Source organism: Tenrec ecaudatus, chromosome 9 (genome assembly GCF_050624435.1).
Source record: "Tenrec ecaudatus isolate mTenEca1 chromosome 9, mTenEca1.hap1, whole genome shotgun sequence".
NCBI classification, from domain to species: domain Eukaryota; kingdom Metazoa; phylum Chordata; class Mammalia; order Afrosoricida; family Tenrecidae; genus Tenrec; species Tenrec ecaudatus.
In genome coordinates, this window is record NC_134538.1 from 50,199,605 (window position 1) to 50,222,029 (window position 22,425).

Here is a 22,425-nt window from a genome sequence, read left to right on the forward strand (position 1 = left end):
TCAACTCCTTGATATCAGTTCGCTTTATCCCCTCCCTCCGCCCCCCAACCAGGAGCCCTTATTTATTTGTTTGTTTGGTTTTTCCCTATGTTGCATCATCCAAGGTATCCGCTCACCTACACTTCTGTTATTCGTTCCCCTTGCGTGGAGTTACACAATGCCTTATACGTCCTCTTACCCTGCATCCAGTCCCCGCTGTTTCCAACACCTTTCATTAGTGTATACAGCCCGGGGCCATTGCTGGGTACACGAACTACAGGTCAGCCATTCAAACCAACCTGCAGCTTCAAGGGGTAAGGACGAGACTATCTTCCTCTGGACATAGTCACAGTCTTGGGAAGCCTGCACAGGCTCTCTGTGAGTCGGAATCCACCTGATGGCAGTGAGCGCTGGATGCGTGGTCCTTTTCTGACAGTAATGACCCAGCACTAAAGCCTTGTTCCTAACTAAGTCACAGGTGACCTGCGAGGTCACGCTTAGTGTACACTCAGGTGGGTTTTGACAAATGCACAATGTCACGTGTCTACCATCACATTCAGAATTCAGAATTGCAGACTGTGTTGGGCTTTGGGTTGCTATGAACCAGGGGCTGTCTTGACTGCAGCTAACAATAATAATAGCACAGCAATTACGTAGCCAGCACGAACCACACAGCAATAACATGACGATCAGTAGCACGTCCATAGTACTAATGTGTTGGCTTCTCCTGCTTGGTATATGCCTTTTTGAAGCCTGTCTTGTTTCTACTGTATCCATTTCCCTAAGTACAATACTCAACTTACAGTACAGGCTTAGTGAATATATTTCTAATGTATGATACAAGGGGCTACCCCTACCTTCTAACCGGAATTTTTTGTTTCAATGCTGTGATGTAAAGGTTTTTTTTTTTTTTTACAAAACAACCTTATCACCTTCAATGTACTCTCCATTACACTTAATATATTAGTCAAATCTGTGGTTCCATTCTTGGAAACATTTTTCAAACTCATCTATTTGCATGGCTGACAGCAACTCCCCTGTTTTTCCCTTCACTTCTTCTAAGTCCTCAAATCGCTGTCCTTTCATGGCCCTCTTCAATCACAGAAACAAAAAGAAGTCGCATGGAGTGAGGTCAGGTGAGACAGGTGCGTGGGGCAAGAGAGGCATGCTGGTTTTTGCCAAAACCTGGTGCACTGAGATGGCTGCGTGAGCACGTGCATTGTTGTGGTAGCAAAACCAGTCCCCCATCGACCACAAATCAGGCCTTTTTGTTGCACACTGTTACACTATCTTTCCAGAACCCCCAAAGAGAAAGCTTGATCAACAGTCTGACCTGGTAGACCAAACCCCAAATGCACCGAGTCAACATTTTCGTCCACTTGGGAAGTTAATGGACGTCCAGAATGAGGTTTGTCATCAATCTGCATTTCACCATTTTTGAAATGAGAAAACCACTCATACGCTTGAGTTTTTCCCGTAGCACTGTCCTCGTAAGCTATGTTCAACATCACAACATTTCTGCGGCATTTTTCCTGAGCAGGAAACAAAATTTCACAGCCCCACACTGTTCTCTTAAGTTGACCATCTCAAAAAATGAAGTTCAAGTGAAACTGCTTTCATTAAAGAATTCACCCTGTAACCAGAGAGAACCTCCCCAGGGGACACCACTGGATGCACTAAGTCAGAGGGAGTTGCTCGATGCTTAGGTAAGGAAAATAGGTAGGAAAAATATGTACTATGAAAGCTTCACTCGGCCCAGTGCTATTCTGTTTTTATGGGGGGACCTCGATTATGTAAATGAATCTGTGAAGGAATCAATGGGTTGAGAATTTCATTTTGTTTTCTATCCAATAGAAACACTACTCCGGTACCTGCATATTTATTCACTTAGTTCCTTCCCCTGCATTTTCTTTGTAGTTTTGTGCATTAATTTGCACAGCCGGGGGAAAATAAAACAAGACAAGAGTGAATGAAAAACAAAAGACTGCTACAAAATCTTAGAAACCTGTATTAAACAAAATCATCGGATCGTGAAGATGTTGCTTCTCTGCATTCCCTCCCAGTTTGCTTTATGGAGGTCTGTTGGCAGTTTTCTCTTCTCTTTCACCATCCCCTGAAGACGCTGTGCTCTGTGATTTCACATCACATCAAAACAGCAGTGTGGGCATCCCCCAGGGATTCAAATTGTGTTCCTTTTAAATGTCCTTTGAGTTTGGGGACTAAAAAGAAGTTGGAAGGGGCATAACAGAGCTGCAGGGGGTGGGGGTGGGGGTGGAGGAAGGTTTCTCAAGGAAATTCTCATAGGACAGTCCTTGCTTTCCTCCAGGAATGAGACGTGCATTGTTGTGATGGGTAAAAATAAATCCTCGACCCAACTTTCCTGGCCTTTTCCTCACCAATGCAATTCATAGGTTTCTTTTTAAAAACAACCTCCATGATAAATTAACCCTTATAATTGTCCATTGTCCTTCAACAACGTCTATCAAGAAAATCCCGTTGGAACCCTAGAAACCAGCTTCCTGAACCTTCTGAACTGACCTTGAATTTAACCAGCCCATACATCCCTTTGGAAGTCTCTGTTAGGATTGAACTTTTCTTTTGGAGACACACTAATGAGACTAGAACACTGAGAGAACTCGTCTGCAGTCATCGACTGGTCCCAGAGACATGTTAGAACATGTTTTGTTTGAACAAATTTGTATGTGCATGAACTTAAGGCAGCATGTTTTGAGTTAGCCTAGTAAGCGTAAACCAAGACAGTACTGTTTTTTGACCACGTGATCTTGTGGGCTAGTTTTGCCTTACTCTGCAGTTTTAACAACTCACAGTGAATGTCTCGGAGGTTGACAAACTCCTCATCATTACACTTGTGCACAAACAATTTAGATTCATTTCTGGTACCACTCACTTCAGGGAAATGTTTGAAAGAGAGGAAATTTTCACTCAACAGATATATACAATCCTCTCCTGAACGAATTGACTGCCTATGCGCTAAATCAGGCCATTAGACTCTAGTTTTAATTTAGAGCCAGCCATTGTCGAGATTAGTTGAGGGTCTAAGGTGGGAACCAAATGAAAGAAACACATTTGAACTCAAATCCACACCATTGGGAATGCTCACCTAGTCAGAGAATCTTTACATTTTGAGTTAAAACCTGGAGTAGGTACCTAAGTGTATTTGTGGAGGATACGTTCAAGAAATAAACACTAGATAGTCATTAGAGCCTGCAAGTAGCAAGCTGGAAAGCTGCAGACACATCTTTTAGAAGTGGGTTACAACCGACAAATAATGTCCTGCTGACAAAATACTGCATGGGAAAGGAGAGCAACCTTGTTCTAACACGAGCTGTTTTCTGCTTCCTTGGACGATATAAGCTTCATGGACACTTGACCTCCTGGTCTCCTTTATTTCTTTTCCCCAAATGTAATGGAGGCAGAAGCAAAGCAATCCTCAAACACTCACCTAAACCCAAGGCCACTGAGTCAATTCTACTCATGGAGTAGAGTTGCCCTGTGGGCTTTGGAGACATGAAATTTCCATAGGAGTTGACAACCTCATCTTTCATTGATCATGTGATTAGCAACTCAAGGCATATTCCATTACGCCCCCCGAGCTCCTTAGACAATACTCTGAATGCTAATTTGGAGGGCTAAGGAGATGTTTTGGAGGTTCTGGGTGATGCAAATAATTGACATCCTCAGCTACTAACCAAAGGCTGGGGGTTTGATCCCATGTAGGATCACCTTGGAAGAAAGGCCTGGAAATCTACCGTATATACTTGTATATAAGCCGAATTTTTCAGCACAAAAAATGTGCTGCTGAAAAACTGAGGTTAGGCTTATACACGGGTCAGTGGCACCCCAGCGAGGTGTAACATCTTGCTGGGGCCCTCCAAGGTAACGGACGAGTGTCTGTTATCTCGCAGGTGATTGCCATTTCTCTGCTGTTCATTCAAAGCCCCGCTGACACTGCAGGGCCTTGAATGTTTGTTGACTCACATCTAACCAATCAGAACCATCCTATGACATGTATCTTTGAATAAGCCTTTTAAAGACCGTGTAAAAAAGGATGTGGCATGAATGGATGTCATCTAGTCAAGCCGACTAACAAAAGGAGGAAATCTCATGAAGCCTGACATAGAGTTTATAGCAAAGTGGTTTCAAGATGCATGGGAAGACATTCCAGAAGACATGGTGCGACGTGCCTTCCAGAAATGTAGTATTAGTAAGGCAGTGAAGACTGTGCTTTGTATGAAAATGACAGCAGTGATGGTGATGATGGCGATCTCAGTGAGGACAGCGTCTATGATGACCTCACACCAGCTGAAGCTCTGCATTGGGACACGGATGATGATGAGGAATCCGTTTTTGAAGGATTTTAACTCTACATTTTAGCTTGGTTGTTGATTGAGCTCAGGGAATAGTACTCTTAAGGTAGATACCTTCTTGTTTTTGTTGAACCTATTTTCCACTTACTGTGCTGGTTTACTAATTTTAAATGACTTGCCCTTTTATTTATGTTTTTTAATTTAAAATAAATATTTAAATACATTACCCCATTAATGTCTCAATTGTTAATAATTTTATTTTCATTTGTTTTGATTATTGAAACTCACCAATAGCTTCGGCATTTTCCACCATAGGCTTATACTCGAGTCGACCAGGTTTTCTGATTTCCCAGGTAATAATTAGGTACTTTGGCTTATACTCGGGTCAGCTTATATTCAAGTAAATATGGTACTTGCAAAATAAATTAGATATTGACAACCCTTTGGAGCACAGCACAGCGCTACTCTGACACATAAGGGTTGCCATGAGTTGGAATCAACTCAATGGCAACTGAAAGGATATTTTTGAGGGGGAAGGGAGTGGTGGTAAATTAAATCTAAATGAGACCAGTAAGGTCGATTGCAACTAGAGGGGAGGGACAATTTTGCTCCCTCGTCCCCAGGGAATATTTGGCAAGGTTTGGACATAGTTTGGTATTCATCAGTGGGTGGGGGTACTAATGGCATGTAGTGGGTACAGACCAAGAATGCCACTACAATATACATCCTACAAGACACCGAGTATCTGTCACAACAAAGAATGATCTAACCCCAAATATCAGTGGCGAAGAGGTTGGGAAATCCTAGTCTGTTGTGCTGGAGAAGGAAAATCAAAAGCCACCAACACCTCTTTGGCATCACTCAGTTTTACAAGACAGACCTGCTGTTGTGATATATGAGTGACAGGTCAGGCGCTGTCAGGTAATGACAGGTCATGGGACCCCAGCAAAATGGGGAGCCACAAGGGGCCCACACAAGTGGTGGTCTGTGTGGAAACGGACTTGGTTGTGACCAGTGGTGCTAGCTCGTGGATGGTGTACACTCTTGAATGTGTCATGTGTCAGTCATTTAGCTGGTTGGGGAACGCTTTGTTGTCTGAAGGGCTGAGTTGAACTCAGTGGGTGGAAGATGGAAGTGGAGCTTTGTAGAAAGAATCGCAGCTTTGGAGGCAAATTTGCATTCCAAGTTCATTCTACCTCTGTGACCTTGCACAAGCGAGTTAACCTCTCTGAGCCTTCTGCTCCCCCCCCCTTCCCTGCCATCTGTAAAATGAACAAGGTGTGTTCAAGTATAAGGTATAGTCAATCATTTCTAAGACCCCCCCCCCATTTAATGTTTGTGCCATTGGTATGCCTCTTTATAATTGCTGGTGTATCACAGTTTAATTGGAACTCCACCCACCCACCCCCAGCCCCCACAAATGAAACCATTTCTATTGAAAGGATTCTAACTCATAGTAACTCTGTAGGATGGACTAGAACTGCCGTCCAAGGCTGTGACTCTTTACTGAGACTGAGGGCCACATCTTTCTCCAAAGGAGGGGGCTGGTGCCTTTGAACCATGGACCTTTCAGTTCGCATCTGAGTGCTTTACCCACTGCATCGATGGGAAGTGATTTTTCCTTCTAAAGCGGATGTATTCAATAATGGTATTTGCTTTAAGCTATGGTGTCTTAACGGGGAGAAAGACTTACCGTTTCAGAAACTCCCATGGGGTAGATCACCCCTGTCCTTACAGGCTTGTTATGAGCCAGAATTCCCTGCATAGCTGTGAGTTCGAGCTTGGAGTGTGATGTCTTACAGTCACACACACAGCTGTGGTTATGATCCTCATGTGTAGGCAGCTCCCAATCAAAACATTTCGTCAACCAGGTCTTACTGCCTTGGTGTGAATAGAATCTCTGTCCAGGTTTGATTAAAAGTGCTGTACTCTTTCCAGTCCAAGTTCACCTTCATCCTGAAGAAGTCGGATCCCATTTTCAGGTTCTAGTTGATTCTTACTCTATTCCAGGGTTAGTGCATGTGGTGTGTGTGATTTTGCGTGCATACAGAGGAGCTTTTGTGTGTCTGTACACATCTGAAGCCATGGGGTGGGGCAAATGGTCAACATGCGCAGTGACTAACCAAAAGGGTCGGCGGTTTGAGCCCACTCAGGGGCACATCAGAAGAAAAGCCTGGCTAACTACTTGCAAAATATCAGTCACTGTAGACTGGATAACACAGTTCTGTGAAAGACAGAGTGGCCATGAAGTGGAGTTGACTTGGTGGCAACTGGGTATGTCCTGATCCTCAGCAGCACAATCCTTTCCAGTCCACTTCCTCAGGACAAGCTTGGGCTCTCACCATGCTCCCTTGCTGGGCTAGGACTGGCTCAGCAGCTGTGCTGTACTGCTGTCCTATGCCGAGCAGTGGGCGGGCACAGGCTTTTTGCACCTGGAATTGAGCCGGGCAGGGTATAGCAGCAGCCAGGCCTCGGGGCCCAGGGCCAGCACCGTGTCTACAGCCCTTGCCAAGTTCTGCCCCAGAAAACTATTTCCTAGTGTCACATGAAAGACAAGGTCAGGGATCAAGATTAGGTTGTTAATAGTTGAAAATTAAAGTGGAAATGGCCAAACTGCATGTTGCTGTTTTCCTCTCAAATATGATTTGATGTCTGGGCACAGCAAGAGAAGTTAATAATAGCCACACTCCACTATTAAAAGAGACTTGTGTACAGCGAGTCTGAATGGAATTCTGTGCTGCAGCAGCCTTCTGCCACAGGCCTACCTGCTTCCATCATGAGATTAGGATGCAGCCACACACCGCCCTGGCAGTCACTCCCACACTGCAGGCTGAGTGCCCGGGGAACTAGGAAGAGCCACTTCCATGGTGGGATTGCCAACTAAAACCTCCACATTCTTGGTGGCAGGCCACTTGAAAAGCATCTTTAAAATGGGCAGGCTCTACTCCACACTGACAGGGTCTAGCTCTACCCTTGAGTCTACCCGATAGGGTAGGAATTGGCTAGAAGGAGCAGTCAGACAGGCGTTGTCCAGTACCTGACCCTACGACTCCCTGCGGGACCTAGGATGCTTTCTGTAGCGCATTTGTACCTCAGTGTCTGCAGGTACTACTATTTCCATGGCTTCTAGATACACAGCTGCCGTCACATTGATTCGAACGCACAGAGACCTCATGTCAGCAGAAGAAAGCACGGTTCGGTCCTGTGTCCTCCCTATACTCCCAGTGGATTTGAGCCCATTGTTGTGACGATGAGGCAGGTCCATCTCACCGAGGGTCTCCCTCACCCTCACTGGCACTCTGCATAATGAAACTCCATGCCATGACCTTCCCAGAGACTGATGGCGCCTGATGCCAGGTCCAAAGGAAATGAGTCAGACGATGTTCCGTTGTGATCCATGCGGTCGTCATTGGTTAGTGTTTGGAAATATCGTCAAATAGGAAACCATCAGAACTAGTATAAAGTAAAAATCTGTCAACCCACCTCTCCCAAGCCAAAACAAAACAAAACAAAACAAAACAACCCTAAACTCACGGAGTCAATTCAGACTTATAACGACCTTACAGGACAGAGCTGAGCTGCTCCTTAGCGGTTCCAAGAATGTACAGGAGTGTAAATCTTTACAAGAGTGTACATCTTTCCTCTTTCGCCTGTGGAGTGGTCGGTGGCTTTGAGACACGAACCTTGCAGGTAGCAGCTCAATGCCTATCCCACCCCAACTCAAAACCAACCACCATTGATACCAACTCATAGCGGCCCGATAGGACAGAGTAGAACTGCCCCCTTGCGTTTCCAAGACACTAATTCTTTATAGGAGTAGAAAGCCCTGTCTTTCTCCTGTGAAGCAGCTGGTGGCTTTGAACTGCTGACCTTGCTTTTAGCAGCTGAATGTGTAACCACTAAGCCACCGGGGCTCCCCAGGCTTCTCCCACAGTGCCATAGAAAACACAGAGCTTTTTCACTCTCGAGAGGGACAGAGGGACAAGCGGTAAGACTGAATACTGTCAAAGGCAGAATGTGTGGGAGACTCAGTCAAACAAGGTAGGTTCTGATCATTTTCTGCTCTGACAGGTCGCTCTGTATCAGCAGGCCTCTCTCGCCAGTCTGTCTTAGTCTGACAGACTAAACTGGCAGCCAACTGACAGGGAGGTGGTGGATCTTGCTGCTACTAGCACCAACTTCATATGGGGGATCCAATGAGATACAAGGTATGAACGTATGTAGTAAAATGTAAACACTGTCCCTCATGTATGAGGGTAAGAAAAAAAAGAATTGCTGTCGCATTTGTCTGTCGGGTTGTGATTCTGCAGTGGCCTGTGAATTGCTGTAATGCTGGAAGCTGTGTGTGTTAGGCCGGGTTGAGAAAAGAAACAAATCCGGAGATGCTCATTTGCATGTAAGAGAGAGCTTTATATTAAAAAAACAACTGTACATTGAGAAAACATCCCAGCCCAGTTCAGATCAAATTCATAAGTCCAATATTAGCCCTTATGGTCATAAATTCCTCTCCAGACTCACGGTATGCATTCGCAATGATGCTGGATGCAGGAAGATCACAGCCTAGTGGGTGAAAAATATTGTGCAAGCATCTCAATGTTGGCTCTCCACGTGGCTCCTCAAGGTCTTCAAGTGTGGCTCTTCAACATCAAGGTGAAGCAGAGACAGAGTCCTTACAGGTCTCAGCACGTCTCCCGTGGCTTGTCAACAGGAAGACCAAGGCAGAGAGAGAGGAAGTTCCCAGAATCCTCATGAGCAGGTCATGCCCACACGGAAGCATCATCGGGCTGTGACAAGATGGACAGGCTAGCCTCCACCCCTTCACTCTTAATACCCTCACGCTGACACAAGATTATGTAACTCCCACACTATATCACTGGTATTTTAAATGCCAGCTGGGTCACCCAAAGTAAGCAGGTTTCAGCGGAGCTTTCAGACTAAGAGCGACTATAAGGAACTCAGCTGCCCAGTTTGGAGGAAGGAGCCGCTGACAACCTAGTCAAGCCATTGTCACATACCGAAGGCCCCATGAATGGAAGAGCGTAGACGTGCTGTGAGGACGCAGCAGGGCAGGGCAGTGTTTTGTTCTGTTGACCACAGTATCACTGAGAGCACTTCGATGGCACCTAACACCATTAGGGTTCCAGTGCACACGTGCACAAGTTGGTTCCAAATGAACTTTTACGTTTACAGGTGTCTCTGCCATCAGCAAGGTCCTCCAGTAATATGTCCATCTTGGTCTCATTAGAATGCCGGCCAAAGAAAAGGTCTCATCCCAACAGTGGCTTCAGAGGGGCACTGGCAACTCAAGGTGGAGGTCAGAAGTGGGTGGCAACTGGTTTTAGAGGTTTCTTTTTTTTTTTTTTTTAACAATTTATTGGGGCTGATACAATTCTTTACACAGTTCATACATATACATACATCAATTGTATAAAGCACATCTGTACAGTCTTTGCCCTAATCATTTTTTTTCTCTTTTCTTCTTTTACATTTTATTAGGGACTCCAACAACTCTTACCACAATCCATACATATACGTACATCAATTGTATAAAGCACATCCATACATTCCCTGCCCCAATCATTCTCAAGGCATTTGCTCTCCACTTAAGCCCCTTGCATCAGGTCCTCTTTTCCCCCCCGCCCCTCCCTCCCCTTTCCCCCCTCCCTCATATGCCCTTGGTAATTCATACCTCGTTATTTTGTCATATATTGCCCTATTTGGGGTCTCCCTTCCCCCCTTCTCTGCTGTCCCTCTCCCAGGGAAGAGGTCACATGTGGATCCTTGTAATCAGTTCCCCCTTTCCAACCCACTCACCCTCCACTCTCCCAGCATCGTCCCTCACACCCTTGGTCCTGAAGGTATCATCCACCCTGGATTCCCTGTACCTCCAACCCTCATATGTACCAGTGTACAGCCTCTGTCCTATCCAGCCCTGCAAGGTAGAATTCGGATCATGGTAGTTGGGGGGAGGAAGCATCCAGGATCTGGGGGAAAGCTGTGTTCTTCATCAATACTACCTCACACCCTAGTTAACCCATCTCCTCTCCTAAGCCCCTCTATGAGGGGATCTCCATTGGCCGACACTTGGGCCTTGGGTCTCCACTCTGCACTTCCCCCTTCATTTAATATAATATATATATACACATACATATATACATATACACATATATACACATACATACACACACATATCTTTTTTTTTTTTTTTGCATGATGCCTTATATCTGGTCCCTTGGGCACCTCGTGATCGCACTGGCCGGTGTGCTTCTTCCATGTGGGCTTATTTGTTTCTGAGCGAGATGGCCGCTTGTTCACCTTCAAGCCTTTAAGACCCCAGACACTATCTCTTTTGATAGCCGGGCACCATCAGCTTTCTTCACCACATTTGCTTGTGCACCCATTTGTCTTCAGCGATCCTATCATGGAGGTGTGCAGTCAATGATATGATTTTTTGTTTCTAAGGAGTAATCTCGATAGATTTTTCTCAAAGGCCACAGGGCAATCCCAAGGGCTTATTTTGAAGAAGTTGTCAGAAAATTGAAAACTGCATTGGTGAGAAAAGGCCGGGAAAGTTGCAGTAAGGAGTCTCCTCCTCATCACAAAAATGCATCTGCTTATTCTTCAAGGGTCACAAGGGCTGCCCTAGGAGAGTGTTGCTGGAAAATGGGACCCCATTTACCACACAGCCCCGGTCTTGCCCCTGCAGCCTTCTTATTGTTCCCTGAGCGCACAGAACATCTGAAAGGAGCAGGGTTTGAGTTCCTCTGGTCCTCTGGGATGCTGACCCTTCTGGGCGGTAAGTCAGAGAGAACAGAATTTCTCCCGAAAGGGTTCTAGAGATGAAAGTGCCACCTTCCGAAGTGTACAGATCCTGATGGAAGTGATGGCAAGCGTCGGTAAGTTCCACAGCTTGCTATTTTTCTTTGCTGAAAGTTTCTATAATTTTGTAGGGAGGCTTTTTGATTTATCCTCACGTAGGAGCCATTAGAAAACCTACTTGCCATGTCTTCTTGCTCATGAAGATCCAGAATTCTTTTCTTTCAGTCTTTCTTTTAATGAACCGATCCCTTTCCCCTTTCCTCTACTTGGGTCCAAATCTCTACATGGAAATCAGAGCGTAACCAAATAATTCAGATAGGTGTTGGATGTATGGTCAAATCAGGCAGAACTAATACATCATTCATGACTTTTCCCAAAGAACCGGGTGTGGGAACTCCCATTTTTCTGTAGCTCTTTCTCCGTCCACATTCCAATGCACAAACAAATCCCCTTGACCTTAGGAGAACTTAAGGGACGTGTCCGCTGGGCTTCCTCGTGTGTTGGGTGTAAACCCTGCCCGGGATCAGTGGTTAGCCCGCTGTGCTGCCTTGCCTGGCTGGGTGCGGTTCCTTCCAGAGGGGCCGTGAGAAGTACAGGGCGTGGGAAGGTAACACAACACTTCGCAGGAAATATTCTGGCTCCGTGGCCACGGCTTCTTCTTGGGTTTCATGAGCACGTTTTTGTGCCTAGGCCGAGGAAGCCAGCTGCTGAGGATGGATTTCGACAGGAGTGAAAAACATTGCTTGTCCTTCGATGCCTCCTGCGATGGTGGAAAATGATTCTCGGGGAGGCTGGCGGGTGTGCACACAACCGGAAATCGCACTGTTTCCAGTGGGAGGCACTCTGTGGGCATGGTGCCGACAGACCGGTGGGAACTCGTCCGAGGGGCCCTCTCCCCTGAGCCTGCATTCCAACTGGGATGGAGCGACAGCGTAGGAGTAGGATGGTGGAAGAGGCAGAGCCTTGGGGGAGCTGACTACGGACGGCAAACTGTCCTTTGGCTCTTTCAGACTCGATAGGCAATTTCCAAACAGAACGGAGAAATCTAATAAAAAACGGATTTTTCCCTCTCCTACCTATAATGACATTTCCTTCAAAATAATTTCAGGAGGGTACCTATGGATGAAACCTTGGCTCTGGAGTCTGGATGGTGTTATTAAAGTCTGAGGATATATATATATATATATATTCTTACACATACACACACACTTATATAGCACCTCCAACTTCAATATGCTTTATATACTAAGAAAAATATTTATATTTTAGAATATATTTTATATATTTAAAAATATAAAAGAAAATATATTTTATAAAAAATAAAATAAATTATATATTATATACAAATATAAAATATAGATACAGTTTCTTTTGCAAACAGGAGCCCCCCACACACACACATTAGTTTTCTTTTTTTTAACATGTTTTTGTTTTTATTTCCATGTCATGCCAATGCTAAATATAGTAACAAAAACCTCACCAAAGTAATAAAACCTTATCCATATTGCAAGTTAATATCTTAGAGGCCTGGAGTTTAATAAGATAGATTTTTCTTAAATTCTACCTTCTAATTATTTATTTATTTATTTAAACATTTTATTAGGGGCTCATAAAACTCTTATCACAATCCACACATATACATACATCAATTGTATAAAGCACATCCATACATTCCCTGCCCCAATCATTCTCAAAGCATTTGCTCTCCACTTAAGCCCTTTGCATCAGGTTCTCTTTTTTTTCTCCCCTCCCTCCCCGCTCCCCCCTCCCCCCTCCCTCATGTGCCCTTGGTAATTTATACATTGTTATTTTGTCATATCTTGCCCTATCCGAAGTCTCCACCCCCTTCTCTGCCGTCCATCTCCCAGGGAGGAGGTCACATGTGGATCCTTGTAATCAGTTCCCGCTTTCCAACCCACTCACCCTCCACTCTCCCAGCATCGCCCCTCACACCCTTGGTCCTGAAGGTATCATCCACCCTGGATTCCCTGTGCCTCCAGCCCCCATATGTACCAGTGTACAACCTCTGCCCTATCCAGCCCTGCAAGGTAGAATTTGGATCATGGTAGTTGGGGGGAGGAAGCATCCAGGATGTGGGGGAAAGCTGTGTTCTTCATCGGTACTACCTTGCACCCTGATTGACCCATCTCCTCTCCTAAACCCCTCTATGAGGGGATCTCCAGTGGCCGACACTTGGGCCTTGGGTCTCCACTCTGCACTTCCACCTTCATTCAATATATATATGTATACATATATATATATGTATATACACACACACATATATATATGTATACATATACATATATATCTTTTTTTTTTGCATGATGCCTTATACCTGATCCCTTTGGCACCTTGTGATCACACTGGCTGGTGTGCTTCCTCCATGTGAGCTTTTTTGCTTCTGAGCTAGATGGCCACTTGTTCACCTTCAAGTCTTTAGGACCCCAGACACTATCTCTTTTGATAGCTGGGCACCATCAGCTTCACCACATTTGCTTATGCACCCTTTTGTCTTCAGCTATCCTATCATGGAGGTGTGCAGCCAATGATAGGATTTTTTGTTCTTTGATGCCTGATAACTGATCCCTTCGGGACCACTCAATCACACAGGCTGGTGTGTTCTTCCATGTGGACTTTGTTGCTTCTAAGCTAGATGGCCGCTTGTTTATCTTCAAGCCTTTAAGACCCCAGTCACTATCTCTTTTGATATCCGGGCACCATCAGCTTTCTTCACCACGTTTACTTGTCTACCCACTTTGGCTTCAGCAGATGTGTCAGGAGAGTGAGCATCATAGAGTTCCAATTTAATAAAAGGAAGTATTCATGCATTGAGGGAGTGCTTGAGTAGAGGCCCAAGGTCCTTCTGCCACCTAATACTTAATCTATAAATATAGACACATAGATCTATTTCCCCATCCTCCTATATATATATTTGCATGTACATGTCTTTGTCTAGACCTCCATAAATGCCCTTTGACTCCTAGCTCTTTTCTCCATCTCCCTTGACTTTCCTCCTGCCCTACTACCATGCTCCGTCACCACCTGGGCTACAGCTATACCTCTTCTCTATGCAACCTTACCCTTGATCATTCCCCACCAGGCCTGCCACTCCCCCCTCACCACCATTTTGGGTCCCATGTTGTTCCCTTGTCCCTGTGTTTGTTAACACCACTTACTTACCTCCCCTCACCCCCACCCCAAGTACCCCCGGAACTGTCGGTCCCGTTGTTTTTCCTCCAGATAGTTCATCCAGCCTGTCCTATTCAGACAGACCTGTGGAGACACTAACATGCACGAAAACAAGACAGAGGAAAACAAAGCAACAGTATACAACCAGACAACAAAACAACAAAAACAAACCACTGACAAAGAACAAAACACTTCACAGAAGAAAAGCTTGTAGTTCGTTCAAGGATCATTTGCTGGCCCTTAGGAGCGTTTTCAGCATTCCCTGGGGACCTTGCCACTCCATTCCCTTGCTGTTCCGCTGCACTCCCCCAGTGATTTGCCTCGGTGTGGTGTGATCAGGTCAGGTGCAATTCCCACACTGTGTCTCTGGTGCTGTCCCCTGTATCGCCCTTAGTCACTGAGGGGCATCATTTCTCATAGTGGGGCCAGCCATGTTGTTCTCTCTGTGGACTGGCTGCTCTACTCAGGAACATCATCCTCACAACCTGGTGGGCCCGGCTGTGTTCCACTCTCTCCTCCTACCCCTTCTTCTGTTCCTGTGTGCTCTGATCAGATATGTCCATCTCCCGGAGCTGCAGAGTCAATGTCGTCCTTTGGAACAAATTCTTTTTTGGGGAGGGGCAGGAATCCACTTAATTTATGGTGCTAGGGCCAGCCTCCCAGACCTCTCCACTGGTTCCCTACTCCACGCCGGGATAATGCATTCACACCTTGCGGCACTGGATTGAAGTCTGGTCCCATTTTCCCTGTGGAGATATAAACAATACCCTCCCCTTGGTGAATTAGTGCCCTATGCCCCCACTCCCTTTTTCTTCCTTATATTCATCCTTTTGTTTTCCTTTCCCCCCCTCCTCCACCATTGTCTACCATGTGCATCCCTGGTTTTGGTCTGGTCTCTGCCATACTACACAGTCTTCACCCCAAAATGTTTGTATACAGTAGCTTTTTCCCCTATGCCACTTTTGCTTTTAAAAAAATTTTTTAATTCTTACCTCAGCAGGCTCATGTTGTACATGTCCTTTTGTGCCTGACTTACCTCGCTTAGCATGATTTCCTCCAGTTCTTCCCATGCCACTATGTGCCTCATACGTTCATCACTGCTTTTTAGTGATGTGTAGTACTCCATTGTATGTATATACCACAGTTTTTTAATCCACTCGTCAGTTGATGGAAATTTGGGTTGCTTCCAACTCCTTGCAATTGTGAACTGTGCTGCAATGAACATTGGAGCACAGATGTCTGGTCTTGGTTTGTTTCTTGCTTCTTCTGGGTAGATGCCCAGTAGGGGGATTGCTGGGTCATATGGTAACTATTTCCATCTGTTTTAGGTATCTCCAGATTGATTTCCATAGTGGCTGTACGTACTTACAGGCCCACCATCAGTGGATGAGAGTTCCTGTCTCCCCACAGGCCCTCCAACACTTGTTGCTTTCTGATTTTTTGAATTGGGCTACCTTTGAGGGTGTCAGGTGGTACCTCATTGTTGTTTTAATTTGCATTTCTCTTATGGCTAAAGATCAGGAACATTTTCTCATATGTTTGTTGCCCATTCGGATTTCTGTCCCTGTAAAATTTCTGTTCAAGTCCTTTGCCCACCTTTCAAGTGGGCTATTGGTTTTTTTTTCTTTTTGGAAGCTAGCAGAGTATTGTAGATTTTAGTAATAAGGCCTTTGTCTGATGTGTCATTGCTAAAGATGTTTTCCCAGTCTGTGGACTCTCTTGTTACTCTCTTGGTGAATTCTTTATATGTACACAAGTGTTTTATCTTCAGTATATCCCATTTGTCGATTTGTGCCTCCTCTGTGTTTGTGTCCTTCCCTATTTCTGATAGCCTGTGTATTCCCTGCGCCAAAGTTCTCAAGTTGGTCCCAATTCCCTCATTGATGGCCCTAATAGTTTGGGGTTTAACTTCAAGGTCTGTGTTCCACCTTGAGTTTATTCTTGTGTATGGAGTGAGATAAGGATCTTGCTTCATTTTTCTTCATTTTGATATCCATTTTTTTCCAGCACCACTTGTTAAAAAGGGCATCGGCTTCCCATTTGATATTTTTGGGGCCCTTATCACAGATCAGCTGTGTGTATGCTGATGCTTTTATTTCTGGGTTTTCAGTTCTTTTCTATTGGTCTGAGTATCTGTCATTGTACCAATACCATGCAGTTTTAAGAACTGTGGCTGCATAGTATGTGCGAACGTCAGGTAAAGCAAGCCCTCCCACTGTGTCCTTCTTCTTGAGGAGTCTCTGCTAATTCTGGGCTTCTTTCCTCTCCATATGAAGTTGATAATCAGTTTTTCCATTTCTTTGAAGAAAGATGATGGTAATTGTACCGGGATGGCATTAAACTTATACAGTGCTTTTGGCAGAACTGACATCTTAACTATATTAAGTCTCCCAATCCAAGAGCATGGAATATTCTTGCATTTGTTGCGGTCGCTCTTGGTTTCTTGTAATAGTGTTCTATAGTTTTCCCTATATTGATCTTTTGTTTTTTCAGTCAGGTGTATCCCTAGATATTTCAATTTGTGTTTGGCTATTGTGAAGGGTACCACCTTTTGGATCTCTTCTTCTGTGGTCTTATCTGATGTGTATAACCGTCCGATGAATTTCTGTTTGTTGATCTTGTATCCTGCCACTCTGCCAAACTCCTCTATTGCTTCCAGTACTCCCCTTGTGGAACTTTTGGGATTTTCCATATATAAAATCATATCATCTTCAAATAACGATAGTTTCACCTCTTCCTTCCCCAAACGAATACCTTTGATGTCTTTTCTTTGCCTTATGCTGTTAGCTAAAACCTCCAGCATGATATTAAATAGGAGTGGGGACAAGGGGCATCCTTGTCTGGTTCCCTTTTTCAGTGGGATTGTGTTAGTCTTTTCTCCATTGACCACCACATTGGCTGTTGGTTTTTCATATATAGCTTTTATTGTCTTGAGGAACTTTCCTTCCATTCCTATCTTCGCTAGTGTCTTAAACAGGAATTGGTGTTGGATGTTGTCAAATGCTTTTTCTGTGTCTATTGATATTATCATGTGATTCTTATACTTTTTCATGTCAATGTGCCGAGCAATACTAAAGGTCTTTCGTATGTTGAACCATCCCTGCATCCCTGGTATGAATCCCACTTGGTCATGGTGAATTATTTGTTTTATATACTTTTGTATTCTGTTGGCTAGTAATTTGTTAAGGATTTTTGCATCAATGTTCATTAGGGATATTGGTCTGTAGTTCTTGATTCTTGTGGGATCCTTGCCCGGTTTGGGTATCAGAGTTATACTAGCTTCATAGAAGGAGTTTGGGAGTTTGCTATCTTTTTCTATGTTCTGGAAAAGTTTGTGTAGGATTGGTATTAGTTCTTCCCTGAATGCTTGGTAGAATTCTCCAGTGTAGCCATCTGGTCCAGGGGATTTTTTTGTTGGTAATCCCTTGATAACCTTTTCTATTTCTTCTATTGCTATGGGTATGTTGAGATTCTTGATCTCCACCGAGGATAGTCTAGGGAGGGATTGTTTTTCCAGGAATTTGTCCAGGTCTTCCAAATTGTTGAATTCATTGGAATACAATCCTTCATAGTATTGTGTAACTGTCCTTTTGATTTCATTAGGGTCTGTTGTAATGACTCCTCTTTCATCCCTTATTCTTGCTATTGAGATTTGTTCCCTCCTTTCTTTAGTTAGATTTCACAATGGTCTTTTGATCCTGTTTATCCTTTCAAAGAACCAACTTTTAGCTACATTAATTTTTTCCATAGTTTTTTTATGTTCCCTCTCCTGAATCTCAGCCCTGATTTTTATAATTTCTTTTCTTTTGCTATTAGTAGGGTTGTCCTGCTGACTCTGCTCTAGTTTTTGTAAATTTTGTGTCAGCGTATCCATCATGAGTCTCTCTTCCTTTCCTGGGTGTGCTTGTATTGCTATGAACCTTCCTCTTATGACTGCCTTTGCTGTGTCCCATAAGTTTTGGTACGTCGTGTGCTCATTTTCGTTGGTTTCTAGAAATTTCCTGATTTCGTCTCTGATCTGCACCACTATGCACTCCTTTTGCAGTAGAGAGTTATTCATCCTCCAATTATTTGCTCTTATTTTCTTTTTATTCCTTTTGTTGATTTCCAGTCTCATGGCACAGTGGTCAGAGAGAGAGGTCTGTATTATTTCAATGTGCTTAAATTTATGTAGATTTGCCTTATGCCCCAGCATGTGGTCTATCTTCGAATATGTGCCATGGGGACTTGAAAAGAATGCGAATTTTTAAATATTTGGATGAAAAGCTCTGTAAATATCTATTAGGTCAAATTGTCTAATTGTGGAGTTTAGCTCTCTAGTCTCCTTGTTGAGTTTCTTTCCCTGTGATCTATCTTTCTCAGTGAGTGGTGTGTTGAAGTCGCCCACTATAAATGTTGAGTCTGTGATTTCTATCTTAATGTTTTGGAGTGTTTGGTTGATGTATTGTGCTGGTCTCTCATTCGGGGAATATATGTTTACAATGCTTAGTGGTTCATTGTCTATGATTCCCTTGAGCATTATATAGTGTCCCTCTTTATCTCTTTTTATGGTTTGCACTTTGAGGTCAATTTTATCCGAGATAAGTATTGCAACCCCTGCTTTTTTTATATTGCTTTTTGCTTGGTAGGTCCTTCTCCAGCCTTTGATTCTCAGCCTATTTTTGTCTGTAGCCTTGAGATGTGTCTCCTGTAGGCAGCAAATTGATAGGTTGTGTTTTCTAAGCCATTCTGCTAGTCTCAGTCTTTTAATGCCTGAGTTCAGGCCATTGATATTCAGGGTTATTATCTCCATGTGTGGACTCTGTGATACCATTTTATACCTTTTGTGTTGGGAGTTTTCCTACTTTCCTTTCTCATTAGTGTGTGTTTTGTGTGTGTGTCATTCTTGACTTCTTTCCATCCTTAAGCCATTGCTATCTTGGGGTCTGTTTTTTCTTTGTTGTGCTCTGGGTGAGGTTGTTCTATGTGTTGGTCTCTTATTTGTGCTTGGTGAGTGTTGTTCTTCTGCCCATACTGAGTCGGCAAGGATCTTTTGTAAGGCTGGGTTTGTTGTAACGTATTTTTTGAGTTTTTCCTTGTCTGGGAAGACTTTTACTTCTCCATCGATCTTGATCATTAATTTGTCTGGGTAGAGTATTCTTGGATTTGCGTTGTTTTCCTTCAATTTTTGGAGTATGTTACTCCACTCTCTCCTTTTTTTCATAGTTTCTGCTGATAGGTCTGAGCATATCCTTATGTAGAAACCTTTATATGTGATTGCTTGTTTTTCCCTAGCTGCTCTCATGATTTTCTCCTTTTCCTCAAAGTGGATAGTTTAACTATTATGTGCCTTGGTGATTTCGCCTTGGGGTCCCGTCGTGCTGGTGTCCTTTCAGCCTCCTGGATGGTTGCTTGGTTTTCATTCATTAGCTTGGGGAAGTTTTCCTCCTAGAATTCTCTCGCTATTGTTGCAGATGACTTCTTTGTTGTGTCTTCCTCCAGTAGGCCAATAATTCTAATGTTGTTCCACTTCATAGCATCAGACATAGCTCTTAGGTTTTCTTCGGCTTCTCTGATGCTCTTATTAGATTTTTGTTCACGTTTATTAAAGTCTGCTTGGCTGTCATCCAAGACACTGATGCGGTTCTCTGATTCCTCCAATCGATTCTCAAGGAACATGATTCTGCTATTGTTTTTCGTTATCTCCTCCCTAAGCTCCTGTATTTCCCTTTGGTGTATGGCTTTTATCTCCTCTATCATTTTATCCTTTTTCTGTATTGTTTCCCTCATATCCTGCATGGCTCCAAGCAGCATTTTGAGAGTTTCTTTGTATGGCATCTCAATGTCTGCTTCTTCTATGTATGTTGCTATGTTCAGGACATCTTCTGCCTTTGTCTTTTGTTTTTCCTGTTTTTTCGTTGAGGTCGTTGGGGCTGATGGCTGTTTGCGTTGAGTTGTTTTTGAGGGACCAGGTGCCATTTTCTAGTCTCTCTCTGGAAGACCTATAGGATTGCTTCTTCGAACTGCCTAGAGCTGATTTTGTTATGGGATTAACCTACCACTTTATCTTCCTGTGGCTTCCCTATCAGGGGAGTGTTCCAGAAGGCAGGTCGGCTGCCTGCCCCAGTGTTGCAGAGACTGGGCTGAATTTCCTGCTATTGGTTTGAATATTGATAAGTGTTGGCTGAGCTGCCTTATGTCCCCAGGTACACAGGCAGGAACTCCCTGGTGAGAAGTCCTAGGAGTATCCCCTGGAGAGCAAGCAAGCCTTTCCCTAGCCTTGGGCTATCTATGCAGGGTGGAGCTCACCTAGCTGGGTGTGGCCCAGGTGCAAATGCCCTAGGGCAATGGGAGTGCCCCGTAAGTTGGAAATGGAGTGTGAGAGAGCAGGTTAGGAATAAGAGGGGGAGAAAAATTAAAAAGTGAGACCGGACTGTGCAGGGGTATAGGGAATTGAGGGAAGCAAAAGCAACTGTGTAGCTGAGTCCCTCTCCCTGCCTGTGGACCTTCAAGGGCTTACTCCCTGCCCCAAGCCCCAGCGGTTGTCCACAACTGAGCCCCAAGAAGAGTTGCAAGAAAGCTTCTGAGCATCCCCCAGAGAAGTGGGGGGACAGAGAGCAGAGATGTTAACAGATGCTGCAGTGTAGCTGAACCTTGATCCCTGCCTATGGAGCTGTGGGGGTTTGGGTTTTGTTCCCTGGTCAGACCACATGGTGGGGCAAGCTGTGGCTGTGCCTTGAAAAAGCCCCTGCGCAGCCCTCCAAGGCTGTGTGGGAATATAGAGCAGAGATGCAAACAGAAGCAACAATGTAGCTGAACCCCGATCCCTGCCTGTGGAGCCGCAGGCATCCTGTCCCTGCCCTGAGGCAGGTAGGGGAAAACTGGCTGTGCTGAGACCAAGCCCTGCTACAGGCTCCAAATGGTCCCGGCTTGGGCAGATCCAGCAGCTGGGCTAGGGTCGAGCCCCAGCAGGCTTCCACTGAGGTAAGCCAAAAGCCCCCAGCCCCTCAAAACCCCGTGGATCTGTGCCTACTTATCTTTATGATGCACCTCCTGCGATCCAGTGGCGTTGAATTTCCCTCTGAGCAACTCTCGTGTGCTGGATTCTGCGGAGTCCCTCTGGTGTGTCTACACATTAGTTTTCTATGCACACCCTGTATGCACATTCTCACGTGTGCATACACTTGTTAATGTGGGTACATTGTCTGTGGAAAGTGCGGTCATCTTTGTGAAAGTACACTGTCATGGCTGTCTCTCCAGGAGTGGCTGGTGGGTTTGAACCTCCAGCCTTTGGTTCAACGGAGGAGCACCTAACAGCTGTGCCACCAGGGTTCTCTCCCACAAAGATGACAGGCTAGAAAACCAAAGGGGAAGTCTGTTCTGTCACATGTGGTCACCATGAGTGGAAAGAGACTCCCATCCCCAGCAGCACCTGCCGCCCACCCCTGGACCTCAGTGTCCTCCAGGACTAATGGTTCCAAGCACCTGGGACCCGTCGGCTGCTGCCTGGAGATGGCCACAACCTAGTCAAAGACAGTCCAGGCCTGTCACTCCTTGGGCTCCTCCGCGCTCCCCCCTCACTTCTGAGAATCAGTGTGGGAATCAATATTCCTGAGATGGACTCACTCCCTGTATTTCTTGGCCTCATTCTCTGTCTCTGTCTCTCTTCTCTACCAATAGAGTACTTTTATTTGATCACAGTTATCTGCTCCTAAAAATTAATTACCGAGTGTCTATATCCTCCAAGTAACCAATTGCTAATTTATGTGGGCTGTCTGTTTCAGCTCCCATAGTTTCAGGGGAAATTATGGGTCTTTTCCATGTCGATTTACTCCTACCTGGATAGAGACCATTCATGCTGCTATGGCACTCCGAGCCAGAAAAGCATTGGCCCTTTCCCCTCACATATTAGAATCATAATGAATAGTTCAAATATGACATCATGGCCTTTCCTTTGCCAAGACACCGTAGAATTATATTGAAAACACTACATTAGGTTAGACATGGATTCAAGCAAATGTGAACTGGACTAGCTAATGCAGAAGTTTATGTTTAAATCTAACACCCCCAAAGCAAAGGCCTTCTTTTCCATCTGGGAATTTTGCTCAGGGTTAAATGCAAAGTTAATAGT